At 49.5% G+C, this 21,749-nt stretch overlaps 1 long non-coding RNA gene across 3 annotated transcripts; it reads left to right on the forward strand.

The window, feature by feature from the left end:
• The first annotated feature begins 750 nt into the window (after window positions 1-750).
• LOC122165102 lies at window positions 751-21,666 on the forward strand. Of its 3 annotated transcripts, XR_006170391.1 has the most exons (6): window positions 751-1,904; window positions 10,331-12,640; window positions 17,752-18,021; window positions 19,035-19,092; window positions 20,289-20,470; window positions 21,052-21,666. It is a non-coding gene; the product is annotated as an uncharacterized LOC122165102 (long non-coding RNA). The 3 variants fall into 3 exon arrangements; XR_006170389.1 differs by lacking the exon at window positions 751-1,904 and having other exon boundaries at window positions 9,819-12,640; XR_006170390.1 differs by lacking the exons at window positions 751-1,904; window positions 20,289-20,470 and having other exon boundaries at window positions 9,819-12,640.
• Window positions 21,667-21,749: the final 83 nt, after the last annotated feature.

Consider the following 21,749-nt stretch of genomic DNA (forward strand, 5'->3'; position numbering starts at 1 on the left):
TGGTCTTGATCAAAGAACTATATGAATTCAATAGCCCAGTTTTCAGTGCTAAATGATGAAGTTTAGAAAAACTGCACTTGACGCAATTATCAATTTTCCTGACCGAGGAGCTTTGAAGTGGCATTAAGAAGGGACAGGCTATTGTTCCACTTAGGACAACTTTCCCCCTCCCTCGAGTGACAGGGAGGCAGAGGGGCTCTCTCTCAAGTGCTCATTTGAAATGGTCTGAGGCAAAACAAACAGGGGATACCAAGGGGGAACGGTATCTCAGCTTTACAAGTTAATTGTTTCAGATGGTGTAAATCAGGAACAAAGAGCTGTCCTTTCCCTACCAGCCAGCAGAAATGTCTTAATTTCCCTGTAGCTTTCATTTTGCAGTGGAATTTGGAGGAGAAGTGGTTCTGTTTAACTTTCAATGAGCCTGGACCTTTTGGTTTTGGTCCCTCTGGCACGCCTGCCCAGCTGCAGCAGAGAGCTGCGTGCTGCTCATACGAGATGCGAGAGCAAGGAAGGAGTTAGGCTGTGAAAGCAGGTTTCTGCAAACCTTTAAAATACCATCGTGTGTGTTTGTGTGCGTGTGTGCCCAGTTTGGACGTGTTTGTATCAGCTCAGTGTGTGGCATCCAACCCGTTGCTGTCTGAACACAGCCGTGTTGGCCAGCTGAGTGTTTTCTTCTTGCTGAGTTCCTCAGCTGCTGACTTGCACAGCTATGGACTCCCGTCTCCGACATGGTCAACCAACAGCTGTAAAACACTGCAATGGGCTCTGAAGGGCATATGTCAAAGCATCTGACTGCAGCTCACTCTAGCTGCAGGAGGTGGATTCCCCTTCTGCAGGACTAACACCCGAATCTGGCTGCAAGGCAGAGGATGTGCAAGCGCTCTGCATGAGAGCATCACCAGTTCCTTACTGTGAGTTCACCCATAGCCAGCAAGGTAAGCAGTGCTGAAACACGGGATTAGAGAGCAAACTGTGCTACAGGAACGCCAACCCATGCTCCACGTGGAGGGACAACGATCCCAGAACAGTTGTATAAATCCCACGTTTATTTATTTTGTCATGTTTGTAAACGCACAATGTTTTTGAACTATGAGTTGTTACATAGTGAAAGGATGCTGTCCTGCATTCTGTAGGCTGTCCGAACTCTTGATACAGTTTTCTTGATGGCCAAATTAAGGACATAAAAACACAGTTCTCCAAATCACCTCGTTCTGAGCACTGAATGCTTCTGAGCTTGAAACCAAAACATTAAACCCAGCCTTCCTCTTCCTTCTGGGAGACGGGGTGGGGATGCTCACCTTGCCTTTAAACCATCCATAGCTCAGTGCTTTGGGCTGGCAGCTCTTTGTATGTTTGAGCTCCAAGACAGCACTATGAGAACAGCCTATTGCAGAAGGTGCCCCATGCAAAATGCTTTCCTCCCGTTCAGTAATAAACCACAGGACAAACATCATCAGCAATAACAGTGAAAGGCCCGCCGTGAGAAGGGGTAGGATTTCACTGGATTTCCTGAGCAGTCTGCTCTGTATGTTTGGTGCAGGATTAAAAATGATGTTACAGGTAGTCAGTGGGGCATCTATCTGATGAAATCCACCTGGTTATGGAAGCTGAGATTTAAACTTCTGCAGAACTCCATTGCTATTGTAAGGGAGAAGGGAAAGCCTGCCCTGCACCCTGCAGCACTCCACATAGAGTCGTAGGACGGTTTGGGTTGGAAGGGATTTGATGGTCACACCTTCCCCCATTGACTGCTGGCTTCTTCTCCTTCCCTGGTAGCAGGCTGGTGTCCTGCAGGCTCACAGGTCACTGCAAGGAGGTGGTTCCCTTCCTCACTGTTGCCTCGACATCTCAGCCAGGTCTTCCAGAGAAGTGAGACCAGCTGTTGGATTTGCCACCAAATAAAGGTAAAGGATGTCTCGTCCACACCCATCCATCAGAGACACTGACAAGTCCTGCTGCTTCCTATGGGCAGCCCCTGCTCTTCTCCAGCCCCTGGGTGGTCAGGCACTGGAATGGCTGCCCAGGGAGGTGGTGGAGTCATCGTCTCTGGCAATGTTCAAGAGGCATCTGGATGGGGAGCTACAAGATGTAGTTTAGTAGCTTCTGATAGCAATGGTGGTGGGAGGATGATTGGACTAGATGATCTTGTTTCCGGCCTTGTGATTCTATCATTCTGTGATGACAATATGTCCTCTCAATGTGAGTGCTTCATTCCCAAGGCAGGGAGAACTGGGGATGTGTTGCATCCGTCTGTTGTGATTTGAGGCTGCTGAGAAGCCTCAGAGAGGCCCTCGTGAAATCTAGAATTAATTCCAGGTCTGTCTGCTGGAAGATGTGGACACACTTTGGTTTTGCTCTCTGAAATGCTCCTCCCGGGCAGAAAGAAGGAATGATTTCCAGAGGCAGCAGCAAGCCGGAGGTCTGAGACCTTCCCCAGGTTTGAGCCCTGGAGGTGGGACTGTCAGCACAGCCTTTGTCTGCTGGCATGGAGCGGATGTGGGGCCCACGGGCAGGGAGTGGAGCTGCAGCTGGCCACGCCAGCTCCGAGCAGTGAGGGCAATTAGAGATCAGAAGAGCCGGGGTGGCTTCGTCACATTTCCCTGCTGCCGTTCTGGAGGTGATAATATAATTCATATCAGAAGAGTTAGTGGGCTGAAAATGAATTGGAGAAATCAATCCAGAGGGTATAAATGAATTAGCATGTAAATGAGGACACTTGCTCTACATAGTTTAATATTGCCTGCAGCTGTAAATAATTCCAGGGATGGAATCAAAAGCCACAAACAACTTCATTTTTGTGCTCCTCCCCGGTCCGGGAGCACCTGCAGCTACGACCGACCCACCCTCACTGAATCACCGTGTTGCAAGTGAATTAAAGGAGATGAGATGTATAGACACTTCTTTCCTGATGGACCATTATTTACCAGGCTGCTGCTCCGCGCGTCGGGTGATGGCTGTGTGTGTGCATGGCAGTGCAGGCAGCAGGAAAAGGGGCTACCAGCCAGGTAGCTGCTGATAGCCAGGCTCCAGTTGTGCTGCAGCCCAAATAGAGGTCATTGGGTGCTGTCTGAGTTTGTGGCTGTGCTGGGGGCTGTTTGTGCTGAGATCTTATGCCCTTTGCCTAGAGGAGGATGCCTGGGGGGCTGCCCTGGCTCTGCCTTTCCTCAGTGCCATGCTGGAGTGAGAGGTTGCTCAATAGAAGCTGCTGGGAGCTGTGTGCAGAGATGGCACCTCTGGAAAAGAGGAAGAGATGCAGAGAGTGGCGAAGGTGTCAGGATGTCCCTCTGAGGTGGCTGAACAAGCACGGCTGATGCAGCCTAACCACATGAAGGCTGAGAGATGTGATTGCACAGGCAGATAAACAGGAGGGAGAGAGAAGAGCTAGTTAAGCTAAAGGCCAATACTGATACCAGTACGTGCAGATATAAACCTGCCATGAATAAATCACAGAACGAAATGAGCTGGAAGCCTCCAACCAAGGCAGGGCTGTGGGTGAAAGCTGGAGAGCCCACACGGCCAGGGTGCTCTCACACCACTGCTTGAGTGTAAAATGGGATTATGGAGTGAATCGCTCCAGACCAGGCCACTGGGTTTGGTGACGCAGCAAGTCCTGTGAGCTGCCAAAAGGCCATTTAATATTCTGGCAGGAGAAGGACGTGGGGCTGAGGAGGGCATTTGTCTCATTGAGTGACTCCAGGAGCGGTGGTTGAGCGCTTTTGGAGTGGAGCCGATGACAGGAGGTTAAAGATGATCCTCAGCAGTCTTTTATCAGTGCTTCCTTCTCGTTTTTGACACTGACGGATCACTGAGTTCCCTCTTTCATCAGGTTGGAGTTTCAGGTTCTGCACTAACTAGATCTCCCAGGTGGACTGGAAACACTGATTAAGATGGATAGAGTGAAAGCAAGTCCATTAAATTGTTAATAAAGAATATTACACACATACCTTAATCTGCAGCTAGCCTGACACTTTATAAAAGTACATTAGGATATAATCCAATTGAAGCCACAATATCGAGAACATCTTATCTCATCACAAATTGAAATTATATCATATTCCTCATTTCTTAAATTAAAAAGCTAAAACCTTTTAGTTTCCTCTCATATGCTTGTGTAAAACTTAATCAGTGGTTTTAACAACATTATTTTTCAATATGGGCCATTTCTGCTCTCATTTATTTACAAGAGAGAACTTCCTGGTAGGAGAAGTGATTCAATTTGCAGGAGGATACATCAAGCACTTAAGGATTTTGTAGGGATTGATTGATTATTTATCGTGTTATCTTGCCTGGAGACGTCTGATACGGCCGTGCTCTTGCTATCTCTCACTCCACCTAATGCTCTTCCTTTGCGTCTCGCTCCCTCCGGTGCTAAGGGCACTGCTCCTGTGTGTGCTGAGGATGGGCTCGGAGGAGGCAGCTTGGCTCTGCAGAACGGTGATGCTGAGCTTGTCGGAGCTGAGGGATTCATCTTGCTGGGAGATAGCAGGAGGAGAGGTGAAAGGGCAGCGTGAAATTCTGCTGCATTTCAGCCGCAGGCTCTGCTCAGCTGTAGATCTCCGTGTGCATTGCATGCATCCCCACCACGAGCGCCTTCAAGCTGCCATGTGGGCAGCTCTGGGGGACAAATCCCAGCTTGGGCATGTGGGTGCTGCATTTCAGCAGTGACAACAGTTCTGCTTGGTGCAGATATCTACAAGAGCAACGTGCAGGCTCTTGTTCACTGCTGGTGAAAACTCGTGGCTAAGGATGGTGACTGCGTTGAAAAATAGTGCTTTGTAGTTGAGAATTCGCTCCATCAGTTAGTGCTGTTGTGCTCCCTGTAGCTGTCGTAATTTCCGTGGAGATAAATAGGAGGCATTACTTTTGGAGCAGCCTACACGTATGGTCCTGTTTGGGTTGAGGTGCTCCGTGGTGCTGTCTGTGCAGCCCATCGTGCAGAGGATCTTTAGGTTCCACCAGAAGTCAACCAGTGCAGGAGGATGGGGCTGGAGTTGCTGTTGGAGATGCAGAGAGGCAGAAATCAAAGTGTCTCCTCTTAACATGGAGAGATGTGCCCCTGTGAAATTTGTTACACATCTCGTGCCTCTGACTGCAGAGATATTGAGGGAACATTTTGCCAGCTCCCGTGTTGGTCCATGCTTGGCTGAACCCTTCCACAGCTCCATGTTTTTTTGTCACAGCATTGCAAGAGAGGCTTTGATTTGGAGGATGCCAGCAGTACTGAATGAGGCTTAGGTGATTAATCAAATTATTTGAGGGGCATCTGCTAATCACCATTCTCCTTCCCTATCTCTGGATTGTGAAGTCAGGATCATAGTGCAAAGCACAGAGGGAGCCAGGCAGTGGGGGGAGTTGTGCAGCAATGTGTGGGTCAGCAGAGAGGTGCAGGGGTTGTATGGGTGTATGGGGTACTGATGGGGGCTGGCACAGGGCTCTGCAAGACCAAGGGCACAGAGAGTAGGGACACGGCGCCGACGATGTGCTTTTCTCTTTGGGGACCAGGTGGGGCTGTCACCTGTCTACTTCTGCTTTGACTAGGGATTTATCTGCAGATGAAGAGCTCCCAAAAATGAGAAATCTCGTGCTGCCAAGCCACATGGTGCTGCTAGTGCAGGAGGGTAAGGGTAAGGATTGGTTTTCCTTACGTCCAGGATGAGGAGATGGCACTGATACACAGGGAATTGCAGGCCTCTGCTCTGCTCACTGGCAGGCCAGGCAGCGAGTGCTTCAGCTCCATGTGAGCCCCAACGTGTGCCCTGTGCACCACGAGCTGATGGCACACAGGGTGTTCCATGGTCCGGTGACACAGAGGAGGAAGACATTGGGCATGCTCTTGTAGAATCATAGAATTGTAGAATCACAGAGTCCTTAAGGTTGGGAAAGAGCTGTAAGATCCCCGAGCTCAAGGCAGCTCGTCCCACCATGCCTTCCAGCCGTTCCTCAGTGCCACATCTCCTCAGTTCCGGAACACTTCCAGGGACGATGAGCCCACCGCCTCCCTGGGCATCCCAATCCAATGTTTGACTGCTATCCACCTCTTGACAACTTTCCTTTGCTTTCCAGCACAGAACCACACCGCCTGCCCTCAGCCGTGGGGCTGCACACCGCAGAGCCCCTCGCCATCTGCACGCACCGCTTTGCCCCCAGCCCTGCGCCCGCAGCACCGCTCACGTGCGGCCGTCAGCTGATGGGGAGGATGACTCAGCCGGCAGCTGTCGGGCCCCTAAAATAATGACAAAAACAATTAGCAGTCCAAGCAGTAGCCTCTCCTTAATTATCTCCTCCGAGTTTAATTAACTAGCTAAATTATCAGCAGTAATGTAGGCATTAATTATGTCAAATTACAGTGTAAAAATCACAAAGTGTGGAAAATGTCAATTCAGCTGAGCTCACCTGCCGGGCTGAGACAGCGCCGGTGACAGAGGCTCAGCCCAGCACAGGGCAGGGGCTGCTCTGCTCTCCGGGCTGTGGGACCCACAAGGCTCCACAGCCACACTGGGGGATGGCAGTGGCAGAGATGGTGCTGCATTTTAGGTGGGGAACGTTGGGGAGCGGTGAGGCTGCAGCAGTTTGGCTTCGGCAGAGGGAGGGGAAGGAGCGTGGCTCCCCAAACCAGATGGCTTGGATGCTGAATTATTAAATTATGAATATTAATACAAATCAGACACGGAAGAGGTAATAATTTTGCTGCCCTACAGAAATAATTAACATAATTTTGATAAATTACATGATAAGAGAATCTCAAAATTGAGGTAGATTTATCTTAATTAATATCTTGGACTTGCTCCGAAAGGTAAGGCTTTCCTACAGGGATGGGGAAGGGTCAGGAAGAGCCCCCAGCACTGCAAGCTGGACCCTTCCTGGGGCAAATGTGTGTGTGGGGTGAGTGGGGCTGTGGTTGCCCCATCCCTGTGGTGGCACTGAAGGACTGAGTGGCCACTGCAGGTGATGGAATAAATGGTTTCATCCAGGACTGGCGCCTGGAGGTGGCGTTGCTTTGGGTGCCTGTGCTCAGGCAATGCATCATAGCATGTGTGCCATGTCCATCAGTGCACTGCATGCACACCGTGCTGCTGGAGGCTTCTGGTTTTCAGATCCTGCAATGATGTGGGTGTTTGCCCTTATCCTTGTCCAGATGTGTGATGCCTGTATGCTTTCTGTGCTTACACATGTGGGTTTTATCCTTTCCCCTGTCCAGGGATATGCACAAGGCTGCATCCCAAGCACGCAGTGATGTGGTGTCCCACTGCAGCTGGGCACTGATCAGCAGGGCCAAGCCAGGAAGGGATAAGGAAGGATGTTCAGGTGTCACACATTTTGCTTTGCCATCCATCACGGCTGCTCCAGAGCTGATGAGGAGATTTAATCACTGAAGCCATAGACATCACCCAAATGTAGGCAATAGGTATATTGGTGTGAATATATCTGGAGATCCCTGGTAGCTCGTGGCGTCGGAGCTGCAACCCAAATTAGAGGGCTAATTGAAAAATTAAAGGAAATTACGCTTTACGATGACATTTTTGCAATGTCAGTTGAAGCAATCTAGGAGGCAACGTTATCTGCACGTTCCTGCTGTACGTGGCGACGTGAGGAGCAGCAGCTCTGTGCAGGCAGATCTCTGCTGCAGGCGTGTGGCTGCTGGGCAGTGCGTGGCTGGGCTCCCTGCTCCATCTCTGACATGGTGAGCACGAGGAGCAGCAGGAGAGCTGCTCTCAGGAGGCTCCCATCTTGGTCTCGAGCTCAAGAGGTTTTTAGATTCACGTCCATGCATTTGCCAGCTTAATTGGCAAAAGCTTTAATTTTTCAGAAGGGTTAGAAATCTTGTTGATCTGTTCCCACTGGCGGTGTTTAAAGCCTCAAGCGTTTTCTTTTTCAAAGAGCTGCACAAATGTTAACTAATGCCTCACTTAAATGTCATCTCTAGTTTGGGAAACTGAGTCAGCCTGGAGATGCTGGCTTTCTGCCCACGCTTCACCCCAAAAAAGCCACAATTTTTCTGCTCCTCCCCAGCAAGCTGAGCTGTGAGCACTTCAGGGCTTTGCATGGGTTGAAAACCGGAGTGAGACCAGAGTGAGACTGAGACGATGCCCAGGATACTGCTAGAAGGATGAGAAGTGATAGTAACCAGCACTGGGAATATAATTCATGGGAAATATGCTGTGGGAGAATCTATTCCTTCCTGAGTGTGTAAATATGGATGGGGAGTGCTGCAGCCATGGGTGACCCCATGCAGCTGGCTGGCAGTCCGTCCTGGAGCACATTGATGGGCCCATCTCCCTCTCCGCCTCCTCTCCTCTCCTTACATTTTCTCTTTTCTTCCATTTTCCTTGCTGTCAGTCAGTGCCTGGGCTCTGGCTGGTGGTAGCACCCTGCAGCCCCAGGCAGGATTTTTGGCACAGAGCTGCACACTGCATGCAGATGTATGCGTGCGCACGCACACAGACAGATAGATGGACAGCAATGCCTGCTGCATCCAGCAATTCCATTTAGGTTCAGCTGTAACCCCTTAACCCCGGCAGATGATGCTGGGGGTGCATCCGGGGGATCGTCTCCATCAGGATGGGAGGACGTGGCCGGTCCTGAGGGCTCTGAATTGTCCGGTATGTTTGAAGCAGAACATGCAGTGCAATGCAATGGAACATGAGGTATAAGGGAGGGATCTGGGAGGCGGTGACCTGTCCTGAGCAAGCATGGGAGCACCCTCACACATGGCACACACGTGGGAGTCAGCAAGGTGCTCCCATCCTCTGCTGGTGCTTCTCCACTTCTGCCTTCTGTGGTTGCTGTCTGCACTTTGTTTCAAGTTTCTCCTCTTTTGGGACTTTGAGCCTTTCCGTTCCCCAGTAATGACATAATTACTTCACAACATGCTGCAGGAATAGTCAGGGAGATGGCTACAGCTAGCACAACAATGGTGACAAGTAAAACATTAATTTCTGGAGTTCTTTTAATTAATTCATCAGGAATCGTGCTGTGCGGGATGATTACGTTAAAGTGTTTAATTACAAATTTATATGTAATGATGCACTTTAATTACTCTGGACTGGTACAATATTATTGGGCCCTTTTCCCAAGATTCCTGGCACTGGGTTTGGGCTGCACATAAGCAGTGCCATGGATGCTTGTGCTTCTAAATTATTTACGTGGCATGGGAGAAACACAATCCTGATTGATGAGAGAGAATTCTCTCCTTTGCTGCACGGGAGTGGGGCTATGGGAGATCAGGAGGAGGAAGGCCAGAGCGGTGTGAGGGACACTGGGGCACATTTTCTGCAAGAATTGAGGTGAACCTGGTGGAAACTGAAGCCATAGAGCCAGGCACAACGAATATTTATCACAGGGCTGCGTCAGGATGCTGTTTGGATGCATCCTGCACAGAGCTCCCAGAGCAGCCCTCGCTGAGCTGAGTCCTTTCTGCAGCTCCTGTCCCTGCACTCCCTTTGTCTGCCTGCCTTTGTGTGTATGCATGCTCCTTTCCGTCCCTGTTGGCTCTCTTCTCCCGTTGCCCCTCTCTGTTTGCCTGGGAAGCATCTGTCTCTCCTCCTCCTCCTCTGTCCATGCCCTCTCAGGCTGGCATTGCCCAGGAGACAGCGCCATGCAGGGAGGCAGGAGGTCAGCCTGTCCTGACACCGCTCCATGTGTGAAATAACTGCAGAATGGAGATATGTATCTGTTGAAACACTACATCAGCGCTGCACGCCTCTGTATAAATCAGCAACGCTCCAGTGGCTGGGTGGGAAACGCAGTGTTTTGTGCTCTGTGGGGTGGGTTCACAGGTTTGGATATTTCAACAAATCCATTTGGTTTGGTTTGAAGTTTGGAGGGTGGGATGTGGCAGGGAGGAAGGCAGATGGCGTCCTGTTCAAAAGAGAGAAGGTTGTAACAAGGGGCTCTGGCTCTGTTGGCTGATGTGTTGGTGAGGCTCAGTGCAGTGTCACCAACGCTTGTCTTCAAGACATTTTGTGTGAATTTGACTGCAACCGGGGTTTGCTGGGCAGCAGCAGGAATTGGATCTGGTGAGATGCTCTGCTCTGCTGCAATGGGGGCTTCACGTGCTTTGTATTTAGTGACAGGATGAGAGGTGATGGCTTCAAGTTGCACCAGAGGATGGTCAGGTTGGATAGTAGGAGCAATATATGTTCAGAAGGAGTGGTGATGTACTGGCTCTGCTACCCAGGGAGAGGCGGGGTAACCTTGTCTGGAGGTGTTCCAGAACTGCAGAGATGTGGCACCGAGGGCCATAGTTGGGTGTCTTGGACTGGGGCTGGACTCGGTGATCCCAGAGTTCTTTTCCAACCTCAGTGGTTCTATGATTCTGTTCTTTATGCAGTTCCAGATGAAAATCGTTTCCCATAAGATTGCAGGATTCCAGGGTTCAAGCCATTCAATCACAAGTGTCTTGAATGGCTGATGTCTCTGTGTGGGAGCAAGCTGCTTGTACTGATGAGACAGTTTGTGGTGGACCTGACTAGAAGAAATGAAGTCTTCAAGGGAGATGGAAGAATACTGGAATGGAGGCAGGCAATGGTAGACTGCTCAGATGTGGACCCATAACACCTCTTCACCTGCAGCATCAGAGTAAAAATGAGTCTTTTGCTACCCTCAGGGATGCTGTTGCCTGGAGGCACAGAGCTTGGATACTGCCCACTGATGTTCCCAGGCATATCTGTTGAAGTATCTGTTGCTATTTGACTGGAGAGTTTCAGGGGAGTGAGCAAACCTTTTTTTCCAAGCTGTTTGCAAGCCAAGAGCATTCTGGAAAGATTTGCCCATTCCTGTCTCACTGTGCTGGCTTTGCAGAGGCCATCTTGGTGTGTGGGAATGATCCCTCGGTACACACAGTGGAAAAGAAGCAGTTCTTCCTGTGAGTCTCCCTCTGCTTTCCTCTGCTGCTCGTTATTTTTTGGGTGCTTGCATATCTTTCCATCCATCCGTCCTTTTGTCCATCCATCGGTCCATCCATCAATTCATTAGTCCGTCCATTCATCCGTCTGCCTGTCTACTTGTCCATCCATCTGTTTGTCTGTCCATCCATCCATCTGCCTATCCATCCATCCACCTCTCCATCCATCTGTCTGTCCGTCCATCTGCCCAACGCCTGTCCATTTGTCCGTCCAGCTGTCCCTCTGTCCATCCATCCATCCCCACCCATCCGTCCATTCATTCGTCTCTCCATCCACATATCCATCCTTTCATCCCTTTGTCCATCTGTCCGTCCATCCGTCCGTCTGTCCATCCATCCGCACGGGCTGCCAGCGCTGGGAAGGGCTCCACGGGCCTGCCAAGGCCAGATGGTGTTTGTGAGGAGCTCCAGGTCCCAGCTGAGCGCTGCCCGGCGAGATGCACGCAGGAGCTGCCGGGCAGCCGGCTCTGCCAAACCCTCGGCATATGCTGCGCCCAGCCCTACACCTGCTGGTGGGCAGCCGCTGTGCGCTGCCGGCGTAAAGCAAGGAGGAAAAGCACAGCCCCATCTGGAAGGAATTTAACGGATAAACAGCAGCGGTGAAACCCCCAAAAATTAAAAAAAAAAAAAAGTGTAAAATTGAAGAATGTGCAGAGGGAGTCGGAAACGGCGGGGGGAGACGCCACGGTGCTGGGCTGAGATGGCCAAGGAATGCCCACGTTTGCACCAGCACCCCAGTTTTCACCAGGACCCCCATTTGCCCGTGCACAGCCCCACCACCCCAGCTAAATGTGCTGAGAATTGCTGGGGGATATTTGGAGAAAACCCCAAATGGCTGCGAGCAAAATTGATGGGGGAATAGACTTCCTGCCTACTTTGTATTTACTTTAAAACCGTGCACACTCCAGGCTCGAGCCTGTAATTTATTGAAAGGAACCAGACTGGAAACCAGATTCACACTGTGAGTAATTTCCAACATCATTGCCATCTATCACCGGGAGACAGGGCACTTTGTTTCTCTGAAAAATTATTTTTGTAGTTGGCTTAGTAACAACAACAATTATTATTATTAATATTAATAACTACTTGTGTAAGGCCTTTCATGTGCTGTTTAGAAAGGGTTCTGCACATGGGACAGTTGTGTTGGCTGCGCCTCTTGGGAAGGGAAAACAAGACACAGACTTGGCCCCTGCCTTGCTCAGGGGGGCAGAATCCTTTTCTGCTAGTTCGCTGTGCTGGATGGGTAAGACTTCTGTTCTGCCTGTCCTGGAGCTTTGTTCTTGCTGAGAGCAGAGGCACATCAGCAGCTCCAGTGATGGGTTGTGCCTCCTGGCAGGCCCAGAAGTGTGGTACAGCATGAGTTTTCCCCTCTGCTGTTCTCCAGGCTGCATCTCTACAGCACGTCCAACCCAGCGTTGGGAAGCCTCTTAGAGCCCAGCGTTGCCACCCCTTCCCAGTGGGTATCTCCCAGCATCACCATCGATGTGCTGCTCTCCTTAACAAAGGGCCAACTCTAACCCAGAATCTACATCTGACCAGGCTTTGCTGTTGAGGTGGAGGAAGCTCAGAAACACTGAGCTTCTGCCATTGCTCTTCTTCCTCCCTTCCCTCTTCTGAGCCCCTCTCCAGGCCCCATCCACCTGCCAGCATCCCTAGAGGCCAAGCTGAGCATCACTCCATGGACCTGACCCCACTGCCAGCCCGTGCTGCCATTCAGACGGCTGAAGTCAAATTAGGGTAAGTGGTTGTATTACACTGACCTATACTTTGTCAATCTTTACATCATTCAAAGGCAATTTAGCCTGCTCATTCATAGCAAGAGCCTATTGATTGAATAATCTCTGTTATTAGCGTTTGGGTGGAACTCGCTCTGCTTTATGTTATTATTGTTTTCTCTGGCTGCAACCTGCTGCTGTTCTGCCCTGCTGAATCTGCCGCTTTGCAATTGCAGCAAAGAGTGGGGGAAATTCCTTGATTAAGCCTTGCAGAGATTATTACAGAAAAGGCCTTTTTACACATGCACATATTTCAGAAGAAATGGCATACAGAAGCAGGCACGTGTCAGTTCTCTGAATCCGCAAGCACCATTTATCCTTGCAGGTCAATAGCTCATATTGTCTGCTCCGCCAAATTGTTCAAACATATATAATGCTCTCAAAACATTGCTTAATTAGATTCTAGAGAACATTGACACACAAACAAAAGATATTAATATCGAGGATTTCAGCATCAAATGTGGTTTGCAGAGATCAAAGAACACTTTTGGTGCAAAGAGGTTACGAGTGTGACAGGTTGTTTCCCCGTGAGGAATATGACAAGAGGGGAAGCAGTGATCAGGGAGCAGAGCACAAGGAGGGAGGAGTATGAACCCGTGGTGGGGATGGGGAAGAGAAAGAGAAAAAGGAAGATAGCTGGAGAGAAGGGCGAGCACCATCCTTCTCTTGATGAGCTGAAGTTTGAGAAGGGATGGGTGGAAGGTAGAGGTGGGCTGCACAGCGCCAGCCAGGCATGGCACTGTGGGAGCAATGAGATAGAAAAGGGGACAAAGAGACTTAGCCCTTACCTGCCTTGAGTTACACAGCATGCCGTACCCCAGTGAGGTCTTAAATCAGCTCATCCAGGGCACCGGGAGCAGAAGATGACTGTGCTGTGATTACCTGGAGCAGGAGTAAGGAGTTGGGAAGGAAACGTGGGTTATGTGTGCAGGAGCAAGCCAAGGAGAGGTTGATAAAGCCAACTTAAAATACAAATGAATGAAAAAAAATAAGCCAAAGCTGTATTTAATGTCGATATTGCTGCAGTAGTTTAAGAAATCGTGAATAAATACAAGGAGACGGCAGATTGATCAGGCAGCAGCAAGGAGGCACCTGTGAAAAGTATTTTCTTCTCAAGGCACACCAACCAATGCCCGTGTTTCTTGTTTGCTTTGATGGGAAACGTGTTTGCAAACTCATGTGCACTGAGAAACAGGTAACACTCAGTGATTAAGGCTTGTTTTGACACAATTATTTCCTTGTTCTCCCGGCAAGCATTAACTTCTGTTTCAGAAGTGTTTCTCCTACCTAGTACTCACCACATCACAGCCACCTGCCAAGTCCACCGCGGGTTCTTCAGACATATGCTGACATGTCAAGGACCAGCATTTTAAAGTGAGGTCAATTTGTGGCGTTACAGACGAGTCTCCCCCCCTTGGACCTGTCCTGCACTGCTGCAGGCTGCCCGTGGGGCTCCTGGCCAAGGAAATCTCCATTGATTTTTCTAGTTGGAGAGTGCATCGTATTGCCCCGTTTATAAAGTTGGGAAGAGAGGAAACGGCATGAAGATGAGCTGCATATTCCTGGCACAGAGGGCTTGCTATTAGGCCCAATTCCAGAAGATCGTTTCAGCATGTGCTTTCTGAAACATCTTATTTTTATTGGGCTCTTCCATTAGGTAGGTCCTTAGTTATATGTCAGGAGCAGAGAGCAAGAAATTTGTCTGTCACTGCCACGGTACGAAGCCTCCAGAGTCTGCAATGGCATCCTTAGCATCCCCATGAAAGTGATATTTGTCTTAAAAAATGTCTCCAATTATTAAAATCACAGTGAGAGCTGTGAGGAATTGGCCAGGTATAGAGCTTTTAGTGTGTTCCATTATGTGCCATTCTTAGCCCGACTTCAGCTCTCCTTTTATCATTAACAGCAAAACCAACATCTTTTTGAGCTTTTTCTTCTCCAAGACCTGACCACTGTTGGCTGTTGTGCCAAAGCATGGTGTGTATGATGGGTCCCCCAACACACTGTGAGGACAATGCAGAGAAAGCCAAGAGCCTCTCCGTTTCTTGCTGCCACGATCTGCACCTCCTTTCAAACCCAGTTATGCAGATCACAGCCCATGGGGTTCTGTTTGCACAGCGCCTGTTCTGGCGTGATACAATTTTTGGTTTTGCTCTTTGAGTGGTGGACAGTTCTGGTTTATCCGCCCCAGGGAAAAGTTAGATTGTTGTGAAATGGCATGAGAGCTGTCAGAAGGAATAGGCAAGAGGAATGTTTATGGTCTGTAGAAAGCACAAGAGGCCCATATCAACAGGTATTTCAGAAAGGCATAGGGAAGCTATCCTCTTTATCAGCAATATTCCTCCTTTGCTTGAGGGCTGATGACTCCACAATCTCTGCACCAACAGTATCACCCACCAGCATTTCCCATTAAGCCCAGTGCCACCAGCATGGTGGGGCTGGGACAGAGCTGACTGCATGTCCCCATCACCCTTCTGTCCACTGATCCATGGCTTCTGGCAGCACAATGCCCTTTTATCTCACCTTCCTTCTCTGTGTTTCTGGCTCTGGTTCTTTGTTTGCATGATTTTTCTTTCCTTTTTTTTTTTTTTTCTTCTGTTTACATCCATCATTCCCCTCCTCAGCTCCCCTTTCTCCCCATCCTGAGGATTCCCATCGGTCCCCTTCAGCGATTCCCTCTTTCCACCATCCTCATCCCCCTTCCCTCCATCACAGCCCCATCCGCTCCTTCCCTTTCTCTTCCCGCCTGCAATTAGCACTAATCAGATACCTGAGCAGCTCCGCAATGTTATTAGTGGCTCCCACCTCATCCCAGGGGACACGAGCAGAGCTGGACAATTAGGCTTTGCCATGCAGCCCCTGCTCTGATCAACACAATAACCAACACTGAGCGGTTGGCCAACAAGCATCCTTGGCCACACGCACAATCCCCTGCTGCTGCCCAGAGCATGGGATGCTCCCAGCCCCACGCCTGCCCCATTCCCTGCCCTGGCTCCAAATAACCCCGTTTTGGGGCTCCTTGGGGTTCTCCTGTCTGGGACCACAGCCTTTCCTGCAGGACTGATGCATGGTGTTGGTTGCAGAGAATTTCTCCGCTCACTCGGAAGCGCGGCGCACCCCTCCTGCTGCTGGATCTATGAGCTGTGTGTGTGTTTTGTAATTAAGCAGTTAATTGCACTGGAGTTCTTGATTAGCTTTGGGGGATGGTAATGTTCTAGCAGGATGAGATGTTGTGTACAGTTCAGAATCATTTACAGAAATTGGAGCTAATTTTGCTGTCTGTGCTTATTACTGCATTAATTTAATTTGGGTTGCTTTTAGCTCATTAACACATCTAATTAATTCGTTGACATCACTATTAAGATGTCTCTTTGAAATTGGCGTCTCCAGATAATCAGGATGGAAGAGGCTGACAGATCAGGCGCGAAGCTGACTGGGAAAATGGGAAAGGGAAAAAAAAAGAGGACGACTAATGAATTTTCCATCAGAATGGCACGGTTTGTCAGAGTTGGTATCAGGGAGGCAGAGACGGAGCTAGCGAGACAGAGGAAGGGCGCGAGAGACAGCGGTGCTAAAGGGAGATGCGCTCTCTCAGAAATATTCTATTTGTCAGAAGGACAAGCAAGACGTGTGAGAGGACAATAATTATTCTTTAGTGAATCGGCATTGAGGCTGGCTGCGTGTTTCTTTGCTAATTTTCCTCTCTCCTCGTTTTTCCATCCTGGCTGTCGGCACTGCAGGACTGGTGTCAGGGGCTGCGGTGCTCCCACATCGTCCCCATAGGGCTGAGGAGTGGCTCCAGGGGGGACAGCAGCCAGCGTGGGGTGGAGGGGCTGGACAGACAATTGAAGGCAATTAAATTGCTGTCATTTAATGAGTTAGCACACACCAGCAGAGCCCTGCTATCTGACTGTATGCTCTGTTTGTGAAATAAAAGAGCTTAGCTTAAACCTGCCTTCATGGTGCTTAGCTGGCAGACGAGAGGTGATGGTCTCAAGTTGCACCGGGGAGAATCAGGTTGGGTAGCAGGAACAATTTCTACTCAGGAAGAGCTGTGTTGCACTGGCATTGCTGGCCAGGGAGCGCTGGGCTCACCATCGTGGAGGTGTTCCACAGCTGCACAGATGTGGCACTGGGGGACGTGCTCAGTGGGCACGGTGAGATGGGTTGGGGTTGGGGCTCTTAGAGGTCTTCTCCTACCTTCATGATTCTGTGATTCTAAGAGCCTCTTTTCTGGCAGTCTTGGTTTGCCCCACCATGGTCAAGTTAAGGCATCCGTGAAATGCAGAGCATGCAGGTGGGTCTGCTCTCCTACCTGTGACATAGGAGGAAATCACCAAAATGCCTTCCCACAGCCTCAGTCTAAGAAAGCTTAAGTCTAAAGAAGCCCGAGCTTCTTTCTCAGTTTAAAGAAGCCCTTTGGCCCTGCATGTGAGCCTCCCTCCATGAGGACCATAAGGTGATGTTCTCCAATGTGAGCTGCAGTTCCTACCTGGGGAAGAGAAGTTTGCTCCCGTTTCCTTTCAATTTCCTTCAAGGGGAGAATATTAGAAGCTCCACTCTTTAGCACTTCATTAAACACTTTAGTTTAATAGCATCCTCCGGGGAATCCCAATCTGGACCACGTGAGCCAGGAGTAAACAGCTGCATCAATTAACCCCGTAATCTCAAGGGTGCTATTAGAAGGTGAGATACCCTTAGAAAGTGCATATGCCTGCAATTAGGCTTAAAATACTTAAGTGTCAATAGCTTTAGTTATTTGCGTTCTCTGCTATTGATCTTGCTTATGTTTTCCACATTAAACAGACTTTCTTATTTCGTCAATAAATTAAGTGCTGTTTAGATTTATTCACTTTTTCTATTACACGGTGCAACCTCTTGAGCTCCTGACCCCAGCCTGCCCTGTGTGAGGCTCAGGGCTCCAGCCCTCCTCCTGCCAGCTCCATGCTTGATCCAGGAGCTGGGGAAAGCAGTGCTGGGAGGAAGAGCGGGACTGCTGGTGTAGTCCAGCTGGGGATGCTGGGGCTGAGTTTGCTGGTTGTGTCACTTTCCATGTTTGTTTTCTTTGCCTAGGTCAGATTTTGGGTAGTTCTGTCTGGAGCCAGGAGTTGGGTTCAGTGCTGCTTATGGATTCCTTCCAACTCAGGATATTCTGTGATTTAATGATTCAAGCTGTCCGCACCATGACATTACATAAAGGGCTCAGAGGAGGGCTGGGATCCACGAGGCCATGCAGAAGATGGGATCCTCTGTGGCTTTTCTTCCCAGGGAAGGCTTTCGGGAGAGTTCTGCACCCTCTGAAGTGGGGAACGGCGCAATCACCTCCTCAGAGAACTGCACAAGGTCAACTATTTTTATTTCTATTTTTTTCCCATTGGTCATCATGGCATTTCTGAGCTTTGCTTATCAAACACTGTGGTGTTTTGGGAGGAATAGGAGGGGAAAAAAAAGGGCAACTTTGGGTATTTAAAGAACAGGTTTTCCGATAGCTTGCAATGTTCAGTTTGCTGCTTGCCAGGACTTCTCAACTTCCTTAGGACCTGCCCATCTGCTGTGCAATGCTGGATGCAGAATGTTATTTTTATCCAGGACTGAGCATAGCCCAACAGCCCTTGTTGTTACAATTAAGCTATGTGCTACTTTCCATAACTCATTAGCCCTTTAGCTTTCGATTAATTCAATGTGCAAATAACGTCACAAATTGAATATTACTGGACTTCTATTGAGTATTAAGCGGCAGTAAAAGCACATTGCTGTGTCTTCGTTCTGCTTTGCACCAGGGTGTTTTGTCCAGCCTATCGAGCAGCTCGTTAGCCTCCTGGGAGCTCAGTGCCTTCTTTCCATGCTGTTTTGTGTGCGTGTGTGTGTGATAACCCAGATATTAGAGCAGAAATGCAACGACTGCATGGAAAAGTGGGGATAGGCAAAATGAAGCTCCTTTACCACAGCTAGCTCTTTGGATACAGCTTTTGGGTGGGATTGCTTAACCCAGCCTAGGCATCCGTATGGCTGAAGTTCAGAAAAGCAACCTTTGCTCTGGGTGTCAGCCAGTGATGCCCATGGGCTGCCAGCACTGCGCCGGGGCCTTGGGCTGGGTTTGGGGTTGAAGGATTTGTGATGCCAACGCATTTCCAAAGCTCCAAACCTCAAACGTGTCGGTGGTGCCAACGTGGGGAGAAAGGCTCTGTGCCATGGGAACTCACAGCACCACTGAGCAAGATGGGTGCAGCTTTCTTTTGAGGCGCTGGAGTGGAGGCAAATTTCAATCTAATAATGTAAAGCAGCAATAACCATTATAATTAATTTATATAAAAGACGTTATAAAATTACACTTGGTGCATTTAAATCCCATCCAGGAGCAACGGTCGTTTTCCAGTTAAGCTATGGGCTGTGCTAAGGCAGACGGGGAAAGAGGTATTTCAATATTTTTTATAATTTTATATTCTTCCTAATATCTCTCACGCTAATTTCATTATGCAACACAGTCAGCACAGTGATGTAATTATTGAAAAGTAATTTTGCAATAAATGGATTTAAATGTGTTCGAGTCCACTGTAAATTCAATCTCTCAGTGGAGGTGGATTGAACAGGCAAGGAGAAAGGGAGGTGGGACAGCGTGGGGTGAAAGCTGAGAAGTCCTGAGCATCCCACATCGAGCATCTGCTTACAGCAAGCAATAACATCCACCTCAGATGGAAACTGCTCCCGGAGCCCCTCCTTCCCCCTGAGAATCCGGAGCTGCTGCTCACGGAGGGCCTTCAAGGTGGGGGAAATTTGGGAGATGTCTCAGAGCAGAGCATCGCCGGCGCTGCGCTGCTCTTGCAAAGCAGGTCCTGTGTGGTTGCCTTAGTCTGGATTAAGGGCTCAGCTACTGGGCAGGGACGTGAGGATATTCCCCTGCATAAGACATGGGAGATGTGATTTCTATTCCAGGCTCTGTCAGAGACTTCCTGCGTGATACTGGGCAAGCAGTATTTCATCTCTGTGCTTCCATTTCCTCACCCACACAATAGGGATAAGGAGTGCTTCCCCAGCTCATCGGTGAAATTAATGTAACATATGTAAAGTGCATGTATATCCCCAGATGAAAGGTGCCATTGTAATAATATTCAAATTATTATGGAAAATAGATAAAGCGACCAACCCCTGCTAAATGATCGTCGGGCTTTTCACCAGATTCATGAGATCCACGTAAAATGTGATAAGGAAACCTCAGATGTCAAGTGGTTTAGAGTCAGACTCCATTCGGGAAGCAGAGCTGGCTGTGCCTTTTAAGTGGAGGATGAGATAGCAGTGAATTTGGGACTGGGGAAGTTGTAGCCCTGGGTGAGCTGCCTGGTTTTGTGGATGCTGCTAGAGGGGGAACTGAAGGCTACACCTCCTGAGGGCCCAAAGAAACCCAGGAATGACTCAGTGATGGCGAAATCAAAGAGGAGAAGCAAGGATGAATGAGTTTTTTGCATCCTAGCAGCTGCACACATTTGGGATGTCTCAGAAAGGTGTGGATGGCAGTAACAGAGGGCAGACTGAGTGAATGGGACAGCGTTCACTTAACCCATCAGGCCCACATGAGACTTTTACCTCTGGGTGAGCTCTGGTGTCCCTTGCAGGGCGCTGGCTGACACTGCAGCAGGAAGATGTGCAGGTCTATGGACCACAGCAGTGATGTCTCTTCTCCCACGTCCTTCAGACATCTCCCCTTCCCCACGGCTGCACCGCAGGGTGCGCTGGGACAGGAGTAGGACCTCTGCCCTGTAAGCAGCATCCGTGCTCCTTGCAGTAGGGCCTGCAGGTGAGCAGGGCTGGTAATGGGCTGAGATGTGTTCTCTGTGAAAGCTGAAACCACTGGACCTCACGGAGCATCCTTCCTTTGTCAGCGAGGTGCTGGCTTGGGGCCCAAGGAGCCGGGCTGGGAGATACCTGAAATGTGAACTGATGGAGGTTTGACCCTCGTACTGCTGTGTGGGTTTCTTCTGGCACCCAGTGCAGTTGCCCAGCACCAAATGCTCAATTATAGACAAAATTGAATTTACAATTTGCTTTTGGGCAATGTGTAAATTGGCCCTTCATTGATTATTAATGAAGTGCTAATTGCTCTTCGCAACCAATTTTTATGCAAATGCTATTAGTGCTATTTGCACAATCCCGCAATTTACAGTTTTACATTTGCAGTGGCCGGGTGAAAAGATGCGAGAAGAAGACAGCTTGTCCTGAAAGAAAACAAGGAAGGGAGGGGAGGCGATCACAAAACTCGAAAAACTTGGAGCAGCAAAATAACGCTATTAGGGATGAGAAAACACTAAAAAAAAAAAACGAAAAACCAACAACTCAACACCGAATAAACAAACTCTCTCTCTTTATTGATTGTTACAGATTCAGCGTTGACAGGGGTTGCTTCGAATGTAACAGGATCCCGCGTCAGATGTAAATCAGACTGCAGGCATTTGCCTCGTGTTTCATGAAGGAGGTCAGTGTGGGGGTTTGCCTGTGAAAACGTGGGTGAGGGGCTGCCAGCGTCACCAGGCAAAGCTGGGTGCTCCCTCGGTGGTGCTTTGCAAACCAAGCGTGGGCAGCACAGCCATCTTCTGCCATCCTTTGGACCTCCCGTGGCCTCTGCATCGTGCTGACACCCTGCTGAGGCTGTCAGGAGCTGTACTGCAGCCCAGGAGCTCTGCACGAGGAGGCTGGTCCTGCAAAGCAGAGCACTCTGCGTCTCACTTGCAGGTGGGCAGTGAGGGCTCCCAGAGAGGGCTGTCGGCATGCTGTGGGTTCAGGTTCTTCAGAAGCTCTGGGTGTTGCTTCGTGCTTCACACGGAGCCTTTGAAGCCAGCCTGAGCTCCAAGCCATCTCCTAATTGCTTTTCCTTTATCAGACAGACTTTCAACGAACTTCACGAAAGGTGTTTGAGGCCAGAGCAGCCCCATAGGCTGCCAAATGACAGGCGCTGCTGGGGGCGACTGGGTGAGCCCTGTTTTTTAAATGTAAAGATGTTTCTTTATATTTGCGTAAGGACGGGCTGCGGTCACCTGAGGAAGCAGCAAGCAACCTCCGTGCATTGGGATGGCACAGCT

Source organism: Centrocercus urophasianus, unplaced genomic scaffold (genome assembly GCF_019232065.1).
Source record: "Centrocercus urophasianus isolate 14NV4802_14NV808 unplaced genomic scaffold, USGS_Curo_1.0 seq_29, whole genome shotgun sequence".
Taxonomy (NCBI): Eukaryota; Metazoa; Chordata; class Aves; order Galliformes; family Phasianidae; genus Centrocercus; species Centrocercus urophasianus.